Raw genomic sequence first — 13,500 nt, 5'->3', positions numbered from 1 at the left:
TTGTATTGTCCTTTGCTCTGGCTCCCATTCCCTCTGCAACTGTTGTAGCTGTCTGGAGGTGGGTGTCTTCCAAGCCTCACTCATTCACACCTCGTTCAGTCAATAGGGCAATTGATTACAGAGTGGGGGGGAAGATCTTAGGCTTTGGCTACACTTACACTTCAAAGCGCTGGCCTTAGATTTCTCCTCCTGTCCTTTTCCTTGCAGTCCTGATGAGGTGGCTGAGTGGTTAAGGTGATGGACTGCTAATCCATTGTGCTCTGCATGCATGGGTTCAAATCCCATCCTCATCGGATGCAATTTAGTCTTCACCCCTCCTTTATAGACAACCTTCTCCCCCTTTGGTGCAATGACAGCTCAAACAATGTTGCTACTTGCAAACAAAAACCTTCTCAGAAACTCAGAACTCTCTTGCTTTAAATAAAATGACTAAATCCCAGATTTCTAAAAAAAAAAAAATTATCTAGTGCTGTATTTCTTAGTTTTTATCTCAAAAGGGAACATCCTCATCATCTCCCCCAAACACCCTGGGACCTGCCCAAATTATTAAAATATCCTCAACCCGAGCAAGGCCAGAGCAGTGAACCAGAGCTAGTGTCTAGGCCAAGCTGTTCTGAAGGAGGCAACTCAACCCTGCTTCCCTTGGCAAGGTCTGACTGAGAAAACAAAATTCCCCAGACTGAAAATTTTCTGCTGAAACACCCATACTAGTCTGTTTGGGGACTTTGATTTGAATGTAGTATTATTATTATTCTCTTCTGATTTATCTCAGTTCAGTGTTTGTCCTCCAGATGTGTTTACAGGTATTGAGGTGTGGGGGAAGAGAGGCCAATTCATAATGTCTCTACCCCCCTTTCATAGTTTCTTCCAACTTGCTAGGAAGCTCCTTTGCTACGATGTGAGTCAAGCAGTGTCCATTGTCGCTGTGCTATCTCGGAGAAGCCTGCATTGTACACGGTTCCTGGGATAGTCCTTGGGAGTGTGGATCCCCTCAATGGGCCAGCAGTGAGTCTGGCTCCTCCATTGGTGCACCTGAAAGGCGGGTGGTGGGCATTTCCCAACCTCATAACATATCTCAGTAACGCACACAGAGCAAAACTTCATAACTTCCCAGCCAATGGTAGCACACACAATCCAACACGATATTAATGTTCAACAGATCAAGACTTTTGAAATGATACCTCACCAGGCAGACTTTGTACAAACCATGTCATCATTATATGAGAGTGGTGAATATGGGGCTTGCAGGGTGCTGCTTTGAGCATAGCGTGCCACACCTGGGCTTCCATTGCAGTGGAGACGTACCCTTAGAGTCCATCTCTCCTGGGATAAAGATGACAGCAGGGCTGGCCTGGGTCATCTGACTTGGGCTCCTGGACGAAAGCTGAGGGGCTAAAAACTGTGGTGCAGATATTTGTGTTCACACTGAAGCCTGGGTTCAGAAACCCTCACTCCTCATGGGGCTTCAGAGGTTGGGCTCAAGCCCATATGTCTGCACTGTAATTTTATAGAGATTGGGAGGGAGTATAGCAAGTGGAAATGGTAAAACTGCAGAGGGGAGTGGACCACTGACCTATCAGCTCTTAACACCCAAACTTTCAGTAACTCTATTATCAGTGCCTGTGAGTGTAATTTAAACCATAGGTCCATCTAGCTCTGAATCTTGTCTTCTGACAGTAGCCAATACCAGGTGCTCCAAAAGCCACTCTGCAAGGTACCACTGGGAGTTGAACCCAGGATCTCCTGTTTACAAAACTGGCGCTTTACCAAGCTCAGCCATGACACCAGCTGTTATTAAAAGCCTTGTGTTTGTGCACACCTGACTTTCTGCCAATCCCCACTGGGCCTTGACAAGTGTTGCTCGTGTTTGGATTCTGTAAAGCAGAGGAGCAGGTGAAAGTTTTGCTCCCAAGGTGTGTGTGTGATTCTTTGGACACCTCTACACTACAAAATTAGGTTGGTGTAATTACATTACTTATGCTGGCAATGCAGTTATATCAACCTAATCCTGGTGCAGATAGGGGCTCAGCTGTCAGAACTTCCCGGTGCTATGAAAGGGGAGGGGCCCAGCATCAGTAGCAGGAATGCAGGGCAGGTGAGTTCACGGCAGACAGGGTGGGATACTGGTGGAGACCAGTTATGGCGATATAATGACCAGCAGCATCTACACTGACAATTTGTCACTTTAAGTTTGCTGCACAAAGCTCTAGGCCTCTCGTCGAGGAGGTTTTATTTTGTCTCCAAAACAGGGCAGTTTTGTCGCCAGACGTGGCATTGCAGTGTGTGCACCAGCCACAAGCTGCCAACCGAGGAAGTGTTGTGTGTTTGTGTGTTTTTCACACACCTGAGCAATATAATGATGCTGAAATAACTTTGTAGTGCAGACCTGGCCAAAGATTCTCTCTCTCTCTCTCTCTCTCTCTCTCTCTCACACACACACACAGCTTGCAAGGAAAACCTCACCTGCTCCTCTGCTCTGCAGAATCCAAACACAAGCAAAGCTTTTCAGGCCCCAGCGGGGATGGCAGGGAGTCAGGTGTGGGCAGACACTGTGTTTTCACTACAGGCAGGCACCATGGCTTAGTTGGCTAAAGCCCCTGTCTTGTAAACAGGAAATCCTGGGTTCAACTCCCAGTGGTTCCTTGTTGATTAACTTTTGGGGCACCTGGTATTGGCTTCTGTCAGAGGATAAAACACAGAGCTAGATGGGCCTTTGGCCCAGCCTAGTATGGCTGTTTAAATTATACTCACAGGTATTGATAACAGAATTACTGAAAGTTTGGGAGTTAAGAGCTGATAGGTCAGTGGTCCAGTCCCCTCACAGATGACCCCCCTCCCTCTGGCACAGGGACAGGTCTGAGCTCTCACACCAAATGCTCATTGTGGCTGCCAGAATCTGTGGGCAGCTCATTTAGTTTGCACGAAGGGTTGAGTCCAGCTCACCTCACCGAGGCTGGCTAAGAGCACCCATGACAGCAGCTTATAGTACAATATAACTTGTAACTGTCATTGTCAATTTGCAAAGCAGCAGACAGTACAGTGCAGCTGGCAACTATCTTTGCTAATTTGCACAAGGCAAGGGGATGCTACTGTGTAGCACTGCAGTACCATGTCTGTCAGCACCATCCAGTAGACATACAGTGACAGTGAAAAAAGGCTGAACGGGCTCCATGATTGCCGTGCTATGGCATCTGCCCGGGCAATCCAGGGAAAAGGGTGCAAAATGATTGTCTGCCGTTGCTTTCACGGAGGGAGGATTGACTGATGACATTTACTCAGAATCACCCACGACACTGTTTTTGCCCCATCATGCACTGGTATCTCAACCCAGAATTCCAATGGGCGGGTGAGACTGCAGGAATTATGGGATAGCTACCCACAGTGCAATGCTCCGGAAATTGATACTAGCCTCGGTACATGGACGCACACTGCCAAATTAATGTTTAGTGTGACCACGTTCACTTGACTTTATATAATCTGTTTCCAAATACCGGTTTCTGTAAAATGGGAATAATCCCATAGTGTAGACATACCCTGAGACAGCTTTAGAACCCTCTACCCACTATACGGCCAAGAGACAGCAACTCTCAGATCCTGTGTGGATTGTCTGATGGGCTTGGGGCCAAGAGCAAACTGTGTACGCCCTGCCAGAGCAGGAGAAGTAAAAAATAGGGGCTTCCCAAAAAATGGGAAGGGAAGAAGAGAGAAATGGAGAAGCAAGTGGAAAAGAGAACGTGTGGACACAGGACCCTACCTAAATTCTTAAAAAGATTACAAGAAAAAAAAGAGAAATCAGCATAAAGAAATTTAAAAAATCTTTCAGTAAGTACTGAATAGAAACCTTTAAAACACCATTTTCACACTACCTTTATTTTTCTTCCCAATTCTACCAAATCAAAATAAGACTTGCTACTAAACAGAACTGCATAAAAGCTTTGCTTTAAACAAATTCAGATAACAGAAAAGAAAACCAAAACATTTATTTTTAAACTTGTTTTATAAGGACTAACCACTCAGTCTGTGTTCTTTTCCTTTCAGCTTCCCAAAAGGAAAGCAAGAACACTCATCAATAGCAAACGCATTAAAGCACCACTGTCTACTTACTTCATACTCAGAAAAGAACACTTTAACTCCTCATCATGGTTAGCAAGATCAGACACTTTCAACCACACATCTCTAGAGACAAACTATAGAAATGATCCCTGAAAAGTATAGTCTTAACAAAGCTGTGCTCGGCTACACACCCAGGCTAATGTGCACAAGCTTTCTGCCCACGGTGAATGTTTTCATACAACGGGTTTCACCCCCAGAGAATTAAAGACCAAAAATCTAAAACCAGGTTCCCATTTCATTAAAGCACAATTGAGACAGCTTTAGAGCACTGTCCATTAGAAGATGTTTATGTCGCTATTTACAGAAACACACCTCCTGATTAGCATGTGGAGCTCCTAGCAACTAATCAAACCCTCTTGCTTTGCCATACCTCTCACAGGCTCCTCCGTACCACATGACAGCCTGTCAGGCACAGACAATCCGGACAGGTCAGCCCTTTCTAGCATGCTCCGCAGCTGTTTCTCTCTGGCTTGCTCTCAAATTCATCTGCACTAGAAGTTTTTGCAGGGTTCTATGTTACCGGTGGTACCTGCACTAAATCAGTGGGTCTCAACCTTTAGAGACACCTGTACCCCTTTCAGGAGTCTGATTTCTCTTGCATACCCCCAAGTTTTACCTCACTTAAAAACTACTTGCTTACAAAATCAGATGCAATATTTATAAAAATAAATCACTTGAATATAAGTATTGTACTTACATTTCAGTGTATAGTATAGAGAACAGTATAAACAAATCAATGTATGAATTTTAATTTGTTACAAATTTGCTAGTGCTTTCTATGTAGCCTGTTGTAAAACTAGGCAAATATCTAGATGAGTTGATGTACCCCCTGGAAGACCATTGGATACCCCTGCTTGAGAACCACAGCACTAAATCACCCTTACTTTTAGAACTGGTGCCACTTGACCCAAGGCATTCTGAACCATTTCAGTGCTAGTAGACAGTGGCAACACAGCTGCACTAGGTCTGTTGTTCGTCCCTGCACAATTCCCACTTGGAAAGAAGATATCTTCTGGTCTGACCCTATTTACTATTGTGAGCTGCATAGGCAACTTTCTACAGACTAGGGATGCACTGCTACAGACTAGGGACCGAATGGCTGGGTAGCAGTTCTGCAGAAAAGGACCTAGGGGTTACGGTGGACGAAAAGCTGAATATGAGTCAACAGTGTGCCCTTGTTGCCAAGAAGGCTAATGGCATTTTGGGTTGTATAAGTAGGGGCATTTCCAGCAGATCAAGGGATGTGATCATCCCCCTCTACTCAGCACTGGTGAGGCCTCATTTGGAGTACTGTGTCCAGTTTTGGGCCCCACACTACAAGAAGGATGTGGATAAATTGGAGAGAGTCCAGCGGAGGGCAACAAAAATGATTAGGGGGCTGGAGCACATGACTTATGAGGAGAGGCTGAGGGAACTGGGATTGTTTAGTCTGCAGAAGAGAAGAATGAGGGGGGATTTGATAGCTGCTTTCAACTACCTGAAAGTGGGTTCCAAAGAGGATGGATCTAGACTGTTCTCAGTGGTAGAAGATGACAGAACAAGGAGTAATGGTCTCAAGTTGCAGAGGGGGAGGTTTAGGTTGGATATTAGGAAAAACTTTTTTACTAGTAGGGTGGTGAAGCACTGGAATGGGTTACCTAGGGAGGTAGTGGAATCTCCTTCCTTAGAGGTTTTTAAGGTCAGGCTTGACAAAGCCCTGGCTGGGATGATTTAGTTGGGTTTGGTCCTGCTTTGAGCAGGGGGTTGGACTAGATGACCTCCTGAGGTCCCTTCCAACCCTGAGATTCTATGATTCTATGATAATCCACACAATATATACTACCTGTATGGCCCTGAGGATGCCACATCGGCCGCAGAAGCTGATTGAGCCACAGGTTGAGAATCACTAGTCTATAATTTTGCAAAGTCTATTGCCACAGGCTTTTCCCCCCTGTCTGCTGTGAGACAAGAGCACATGAAATTCATAGCAATATAAATATGAGTGAAACCACCCAAATATATTTACATAAAAACTAGACAGTCTCATTTTAAAACAAAGAAAAACACAGGCCACACAGGGAGTGGCACAAGAGTCTCAAATGATTTATACCCGCTCCTACCCGCCATTCAGCATAAGAATTAACCTAAATGGATCATGACTATTTACATAGAGCATCTTTCTCCTACAAAGCAGAATAAGACAAAAGGTTGAGGCTGTTCCCCTTCACATTTGGGGAGGAAGGGGGAGGAGTAGAAGGATTTAGAGGCTCAATCCACTTCAGATTATGAAAGAAACCAAGCAGACTCATGATTTACTCAAAACCCATCCCAGCAAAAAGAAAACCAGACTATCTGCACCTAAGCGTTATGCAAGTTTCTAAATAAAGCTATTATATCTAACCTTCCTCATAACTAGATTTCTGGTACACTGAAAAACTCCTTCTTTTATTCAGTATAAAAAGCCTAACCACTCAGTCTGTGCTCTCCCCTCTCGCTTTTACAACTAGCAGTCTATACAGTAACTCCTCACTTAACGTTGTAGTTATGTTCCTGAAAAATGCCACTTTAAGCAAAACGATGTTAAACGAATCCAATTTCCCCATAAGAATTAATGTAAATGAGGGGGTTAGGTTCCAGGGAAATTTTTTTCACCAGACAAAAGACTGTGTGTGTGTGTATATATATATATATATATATATACACACACACAGTATAAGTTTTAAACAAACAATTTAATACTGGTACACAGTGATGATGATTGTGAAGCTTGGTTGAGGTGGAGGAGTTAGAGGGTGGGATATTTCCCTTACTGCTAAATGATGAACTAGCAATTGGCTGAGCCCTCAAGGGTTAACTCTCCCACTCTGCAAGGCAGCAGGAATGGAGGGAGATATGCACATTTCCCTTAAGTACACTGCCTTGTTAATTAGATCAGCTTGCTGTGATCCCAGCTGCTGCAAGCTCTCTCCCTCCTGAGCCCTGCTCTATGGAAGATGGGGGTAGGGGGACACCCTGAGATTAGCAGGAGCGGGGGGTAGGGGGACACCCTGAGATTAGTCCCCCCTTCCTTCACTCCCCCCGGCACAGCAAGCAGGAGTCTCGGGGAGCAGCTCCAAGGCAGAGGGCAGGAGCAGCACATGGCAGGGAGACACAGCTGAACTGCAGGCAGCTACTGCGCAAGGAACTTAGGGGAGTGGGGAGCTGATAGGGGGTTGCCCGGTCCATCCTGGTCCCAAGCCCCCACCAGCTAGCTGCAACGGGCTGCTCTTCCTGCAAGCAGGAGACAAAGCAGGCGGCTGCCAAACAACATTAGAAGGGAGCATTACACAACTTTAAATAAGCATTTTCCCTAATTGATCAGCAACATAACAAAAGGTTAACCAGGACGACTTTAAGTGAGGAGTTACTGTAGGAGGGTTTAGGTCAGCTCAGCTACGTCTCTCAGGGGTGTGGATTTTTAATTTACCTCAAACAGAAAAAAAGAGTAACAGAAAAGAGAAGAAATAAGATGGGAAGGAAAACACCCAGTGGGGCATGGGAGATGTTGACATATGCAAATCCCTCATGTAAACCCCTCCACCCATTGCAGGGTTCCCCAGTCTTTCTCCATGGCAGGGGTTCTGTGTGTTTGATTCCACCCATAGCAAGGTCCCCCATTCTCCCCAATGGCAGGGGCTCTGTGTGAGCCGCTTTTCTCCCCATTCCACCCTCTACTCACTATACGGCCAGGAGACAGCAACTCTCAGATCCTGTGTGGATTGTCTGATGGGCTTGGGGCCAAGAGAAAACTGCGTACCTCCTGCCAGAGCAGTAGGAGTAAAAATAGGGGTTCCCAAAAAATGGGAAGGGAAGAAAAGAAAAGCAGAGAAGAAAGTGGAAAAGGAAGAGAAAGTGCAGACACGGGACCCTACCTAAATTCTGATATAGATTACAAGAGAAAAAGATATAGCAGCATAAAGGAATATAAAATTTTTTTTAGTAAGTACTGAACTAGAAATCTTTAAAACACCAATTGCACACTAGGTTTACTTCTCTTCCAAATCCTATCAAAACAAATTTAAGTTTTGCCATTAAACAGACTATCAGCAAAAACTGTAAACAGATTCATGCAACAGAAAAACCCAAAAACATATTTTTCAATTTGCTTTGCAAAGTTTAACCACTCAGTCCGTGTTCTCCCTCTGCTGGCTCCCCCAAAAGAAAACAGGAAAAGTCATCAATAGCAAAGAATAGCTCCATTAAAACAACACTGGGTGCTTGCTTCACACTTAAAAGAGACAGTATAACTTCCCTGCTGGTTAGCTAGATCAGACAGTTTCAACTACTACATTTCAGGGCCACCCAGAGGATTCAGGGGGCCTGGGGCAAAGCAATTTTGGGGGCCCCTTCCATAAAAAAAAGGTGCAATACTCTAGTAACATGTATTTGGATATGTAAAAAGTAACCAGTCAAATAGATTCAAAAATTAAATTTTAATAATTTGAAAACATACAAAATACATTATTTGAAAACATTAAATGCTTTAAGGGTATGTATACATTTGCAATTACATAATGCTTCTTATGAAATCGTTTTATTACGAATTGTTCTGAACATTAATTATACAGTTGTGCAGAGATATAGGAAGAAGGGGACACACATCAGGTCCCAAATGGGGCTCTGGGTGATCACTACTTCCCACCACCCAACACAGATGTAATGAGGTTAAGTGGTGTCCATATAAAGAAATTAAAACTACTGAATATGCCTCAAGATAGGCTTTTAATGACTTACGGCTATAAATGTATTACAGACAGAATAAGAAAAGAAAAATTAAAGACCGGCATTGAATAAGGATTAATATAAATGACAAATTATATTGCAAACAAGCACAAGTACCGGTAATGTTATGCATTAGCTACTTATTATTATAAAAGCATGTCCTTACTTTTTACTGATGACAGGCATGAGTACATGCAAAGTTGTTATTGCTTATTAACTATTAACCTTACAAGTTCTATTCCTGCCCTTAATAACCATAAGTATAAACAAAGGTGCTATAAATTGCCAATTTTCTACTACTTCTAAACAACTTAACACTAGTATTAAACTTTAACTACTATTTTAATACTGCAGCATTAATATAATCAGAGATCAAATTATCCTGACACTACCATTCTTAATACTATAGTGTTAGTACCACTTGAGCAGCTCGAGCAACCCAGACTTAACCACAAGTTTCAAAGGTGGTCTTAATAAACTCTACCCATGGGCATGACCTATTTTACTGCATAGGAGTCAGCATAAAATGTTGCCTGGTTGCAGGTGTCTTTTGACCACAAGTTGGAGCTTAATTTTGCAAAGCTTGCTTTTTAAAGATAATTTTACAAAGCTCACTCTATAAAGCTTCCGGAAGTTTTAGGCCTAACACTGGCAATACTGTTGTTCATCTTAAGCTTCCCAATACTCTTGCTCAAATTAATCACAAGGTGCAATTTTTTTCCTCGCTTTCATTTTGGCAAACTCATTAATAATGTCATCAAAACTTATGTCGTTGGCCATTTCATATTCTATGCTCAAAGTCAGCAAATGGTTCAGCCTTTCTTCCCCAGTGGCTGAACGCAAACGATTTTTAATCAATGTTAGCTTACTAAATTCACGCTCTCCTGATGCTACTGACACTGGCAACACTATTAGTAGGCGTAAACAAATACAAATCTGTGGAAACACATTTTCCAACCCTTTTTTGAAGAGAGCATTAAGAAGTGTAAGTGCAGAGGTTATATGTCCATCAACTCTTAAGTTGGAATCGTCTTTTATTTTGTAAAAGATTCTAAGTTCCTCTTTAAGATCTTCTCTCTGGAGGTCTTTTGGATATGCTGTGGCCAAAGTGTCAACAAAATTTTCTATAGAAGATTCATCCACTGTATCTGGCGGAAACAAAATAGGTGAAAATAAATTTGAGACCTCAGCCATTCTTTCGCCAAGATCTCCTAGCTCTGATAGAAGCAAATCCATTGTAAGGAAGAACACCTGTACTTTGAACTGAATATAGCGAGAGTTAAACGTATAGTCTGCACCCCCTGTGTCATCAAAGAATCGCTTGTTCTTCCGAATCCTTGAGTCACTTTTCATTTTTGGGTCAATGCCGAGGCTTGAAGCGACTTGTTTAGCTTCTTCAAAAAAAATTGGCCAAGAATCTTTCAGTGTTTGAATTTCCTTGACTAAGTTGCTGACATGTTTAGCTCCCTCTTCCATTGTTAATTTGGAGCTTTGTAGGACCTTGTTCTTATCATCAATACACTGAAGCACTTACTACAATTTATACTTCATATTGTAGTAAGAAGTACAAATTCAAATGACTTAAGCCACTTAATTAAACAGTCAACATCTGCCTGGATTTCAGGAGGTAAATGAAGCTCTTCTTCAATTTTAATTAAACTTTCCAGCACACCGATGTGGTTTTTGATTAGGGGGCGAACAGCATCAACTCTTGCGCTCCACCTAGTTTTAGATACAGAGTGAAGAGATATATTCGCAGTGGTCTGCAAAATTTTCCATCTCGCAGGGCTAAGAGCAAATACTTTATAGAGTTTATGCACATTTCCAAAATATGTTTTTATCTCTACACTGGTTTCCATAGCGTGGATGCCACAGAGGTTCAGCGTGTGAGTGCTGCATGGAGAGAAATAGGCTTGGGCATTTTCTTCCAAAATTCTTGTCTTTACTCCCTGAAATTTTCCTGACATGTTAGAGGCATTGTCATATCCCTGCCCTCTGCACCAAGATAGTTCTAAGTCACATTCTTTTAAAAACCTCTTTATCTGTTCTGCGATATCTGCCCCAGTCTTCTTTTCAAAATCTACTAGTTTAACAAATCTTTCATGCACATCCCAATTTCGGTTTTTTTGCATCACATATCTGAGAATAAATACTAACTGCTCTGTGTGTGAAACATCAGGTGTACCATCAACAACAATGCTGAAATATCGGGCTTTTCTTACCTCTTCAAGAATAGAGTTTAAAACTTTCTCCCCACACAGTTTCAAGAACTCATTCTGACTACACCATGACAGGTAGTGAGCCTGCATTCTTCGACCAGACTCTCTGCATTGAGCTACCATCTCTAGATGTTGTTTCACCTCAGTATCGTACCTGCCCACAAGCTTCAGTGTTGACAAGAAAAGCCCACAATCATCATAATCAACAGTAGAATGGCTACCACGAAATGGCAGATTATTCTTTGCTAGGAAAAGAATTACGTCAACAATGGCAGTTAATATTTTACGCCATTTTTCCTCCTCCTGTTTAATACTATGTTGTAATGCTGCATCAATGCCTCTTTTATCACTGAGTGTCTGAAATAATTCCTTCCACTTAATGTAATTGCTCAAATGTGAAGCGTTTTCTTCATGATTCTTGATTTTCTCGTAAATCTTTTTCCAATTATCTGCAATTCCACCTTTGACAAATTTTGAGTGCTGTATTTGCTTACATTGAGTTTCACTTCTGTAGAGACTGCAGGGAAAACAAAATATTGCTGCAGCATCTTTACTCCACACCATCCAGTCTCTTTCAATAGATTCGCCATTACTTAGATGTTTAGAAAAAACGATTATTGGCAATTTCCTGCCAAAAGAATCACGAGGAAAGGTTTTGGGCTTCTGTGGTGGACCCTTCAATACAATAAGATCTCTTTTCTTTATATCTAGGTACTTCCAAGAGGCAGAGTCATTACTGCACAACTCTTCTTTGTCATTCCCACCTATAGCAGCAGGACTAGTCGACTGTACCAGTTTCTCAGTTGTAGCAGTGTTACCGCTGTGTTCTCCATCGTCTATCCAAAGAGGCTGGATTTCCTTCTCTTCCTCCACAACAACCATAAAACTGTTTTCTGAATGTGTTAATATTTTGGATTCCTCACACACCGCCTTTTCTTTTTCTCTTACAACACCACTTTCACTTCCCACCTCTGAAGAGCCTTCAATGACAGCATCGCTCAACTCAGTCAACTGACTTGACTTATATTGTGCCTGAAGAAATTTGTGAAGAGTTATTTTTCCCTTTTCTTCTTGCGTCTGTCTAGATCTCTTCTGCTTTCTCTTCTTAAATCCTGAAGCATATGTACATTTCATTTTTCTAAACGCACGATTGTTGACTATGTGATGATACCTGCAAACAAATTAATTCCCTTGGTATCTTTCATTTTGTTAGTGTGACACTGTATCGCATAATGTCTTATGGGAATATGACGTAACTGGAATACGGTATACTGAATCTATGCTACATATGCTATACAATGTATCTATATAAAGGTTATGATCCACTGAATCTATTAATCCTATCTCCATGCATGTGTCATTTTTCAATTCAAAATATTGGCTGTGTACTGGCTTGATTTCTAAATAACCTTAGTAGAGCATTTGGTCAGTTCCTGGAGAAAGGAATGTTCAAGTTAAGTCCCTAATGAAGAGACACTTAAAGGACACTGGATCTTGGAATGCTCCAATCCAGATAAGAAGTCTACTTGAGGACCCATGGCTGCTACCTGGTAAGAAACTGTGAGTCATGCATTAACATGTCACTTGCCCAGGTAACTCCTAAACTCCATCTTGGAGCTGGACTGTGAGTGCATAGGAGTGAGGAGGAGGTCTCCAGTCCACCTAGAAGAAAATGTCTATTTAAACCCCTGGGAGACCCCTCCATGGTGGTCTTCAGCTGACTAAAGAGAGAGCCTCCCTACCCCCAAGGATACTTGACAGGAACTGGAGCAAAGGACAGTAACTACAGGGGGTGCGAGTGACTGCTGGACCCAGGATAAAAGGAGATTAGTCTGTAAAAAGGAGCATTCTGGAACTGGTGAGGATCTTATCTTTATTCACTTTGATTAGACATACTTTGCACATTTTATTTGGCTTGGTGACTTACTTTGTTCTGGCTGTTACTACTTGGAACAACTTAAATCCTACTTTCTGTATTTAATAAAATCACTTTTTACTTTATTAACTCAGAGTATGTATTAATACCTGGGGGAGCAAACAACTGTGCAGCTCTCGCTATCAGTGTTATAGAGGGCGAACAATTTATGAGTTTACCCAGTTAATGAGCTTTATACTGGGTAAAACGGATTTATTTGGGTTTAGACCCCATTGGGAGTTGGGCATCTGAGAGTTAAAAACAGGAACACTTCTGTTAGCAGCTTTCAGGTAAACCTGCAGCTTTGGGGCAAGTAATGCAGACCCTGGGTCTTTGTTGTAGCAGACGGGTGGGTCCGTCTCAGCAAGACAGGGTACTGGGGTCCTGGCAGGGACTGCAGGGATAGAAGAAGTAGTCTCTGAGCATACCAGGTGGGGCGGTGGCAGCTTCCAGGGGGTTTCTGTGAGCATGGGTGGCAAGTTTGTAAAAATGTTGGTGGTGCCCAGAACCCAC

At 42.5% G+C, this 13,500-nt stretch overlaps 4 non-coding genes across 4 annotated transcripts; 1 reads left to right on the top strand and 3 right to left on the bottom strand.

The window, feature by feature from the left end:
* Positions 1-211: 211 nt before the first annotated feature.
* TRNAS-GCU lies at positions 212-293 on the top strand. The gene has a single exon. It is a non-coding gene; the product is annotated as a tRNA-Ser (tRNA).
* Positions 294-1,712: 1,419 nt separating this feature from the next.
* On the bottom strand, positions 1,713-1,786 carry TRNAT-UGU. The gene has a single exon. It is a non-coding gene; the product is annotated as a tRNA-Thr (tRNA).
* A 2,222-nt stretch (positions 1,787-4,008) lies between these two features.
* Positions 4,009-4,219, bottom strand: LOC123359458. Its single transcript, XR_006575866.1, has one exon. It is a non-coding gene; the product is annotated as a small nucleolar RNA U3 (small nucleolar RNA).
* Positions 4,220-8,250: 4,031 nt separating this feature from the next.
* LOC123359460 lies at positions 8,251-8,477 on the bottom strand. The gene has a single exon (XR_006575868.1). It is a non-coding gene; the product is annotated as a small nucleolar RNA U3 (small nucleolar RNA).
* Positions 8,478-13,500: the final 5,023 nt, after the last annotated feature.

This window comes from Mauremys mutica, unplaced genomic scaffold (genome assembly GCF_020497125.1).
Source record: "Mauremys mutica isolate MM-2020 ecotype Southern unplaced genomic scaffold, ASM2049712v1 Super-Scaffold_100125, whole genome shotgun sequence".
NCBI classification, from domain to species: domain Eukaryota; kingdom Metazoa; phylum Chordata; order Testudines; family Geoemydidae; genus Mauremys; species Mauremys mutica.
This window is presented reverse-complemented; position numbering and strand designations above follow the sequence as displayed.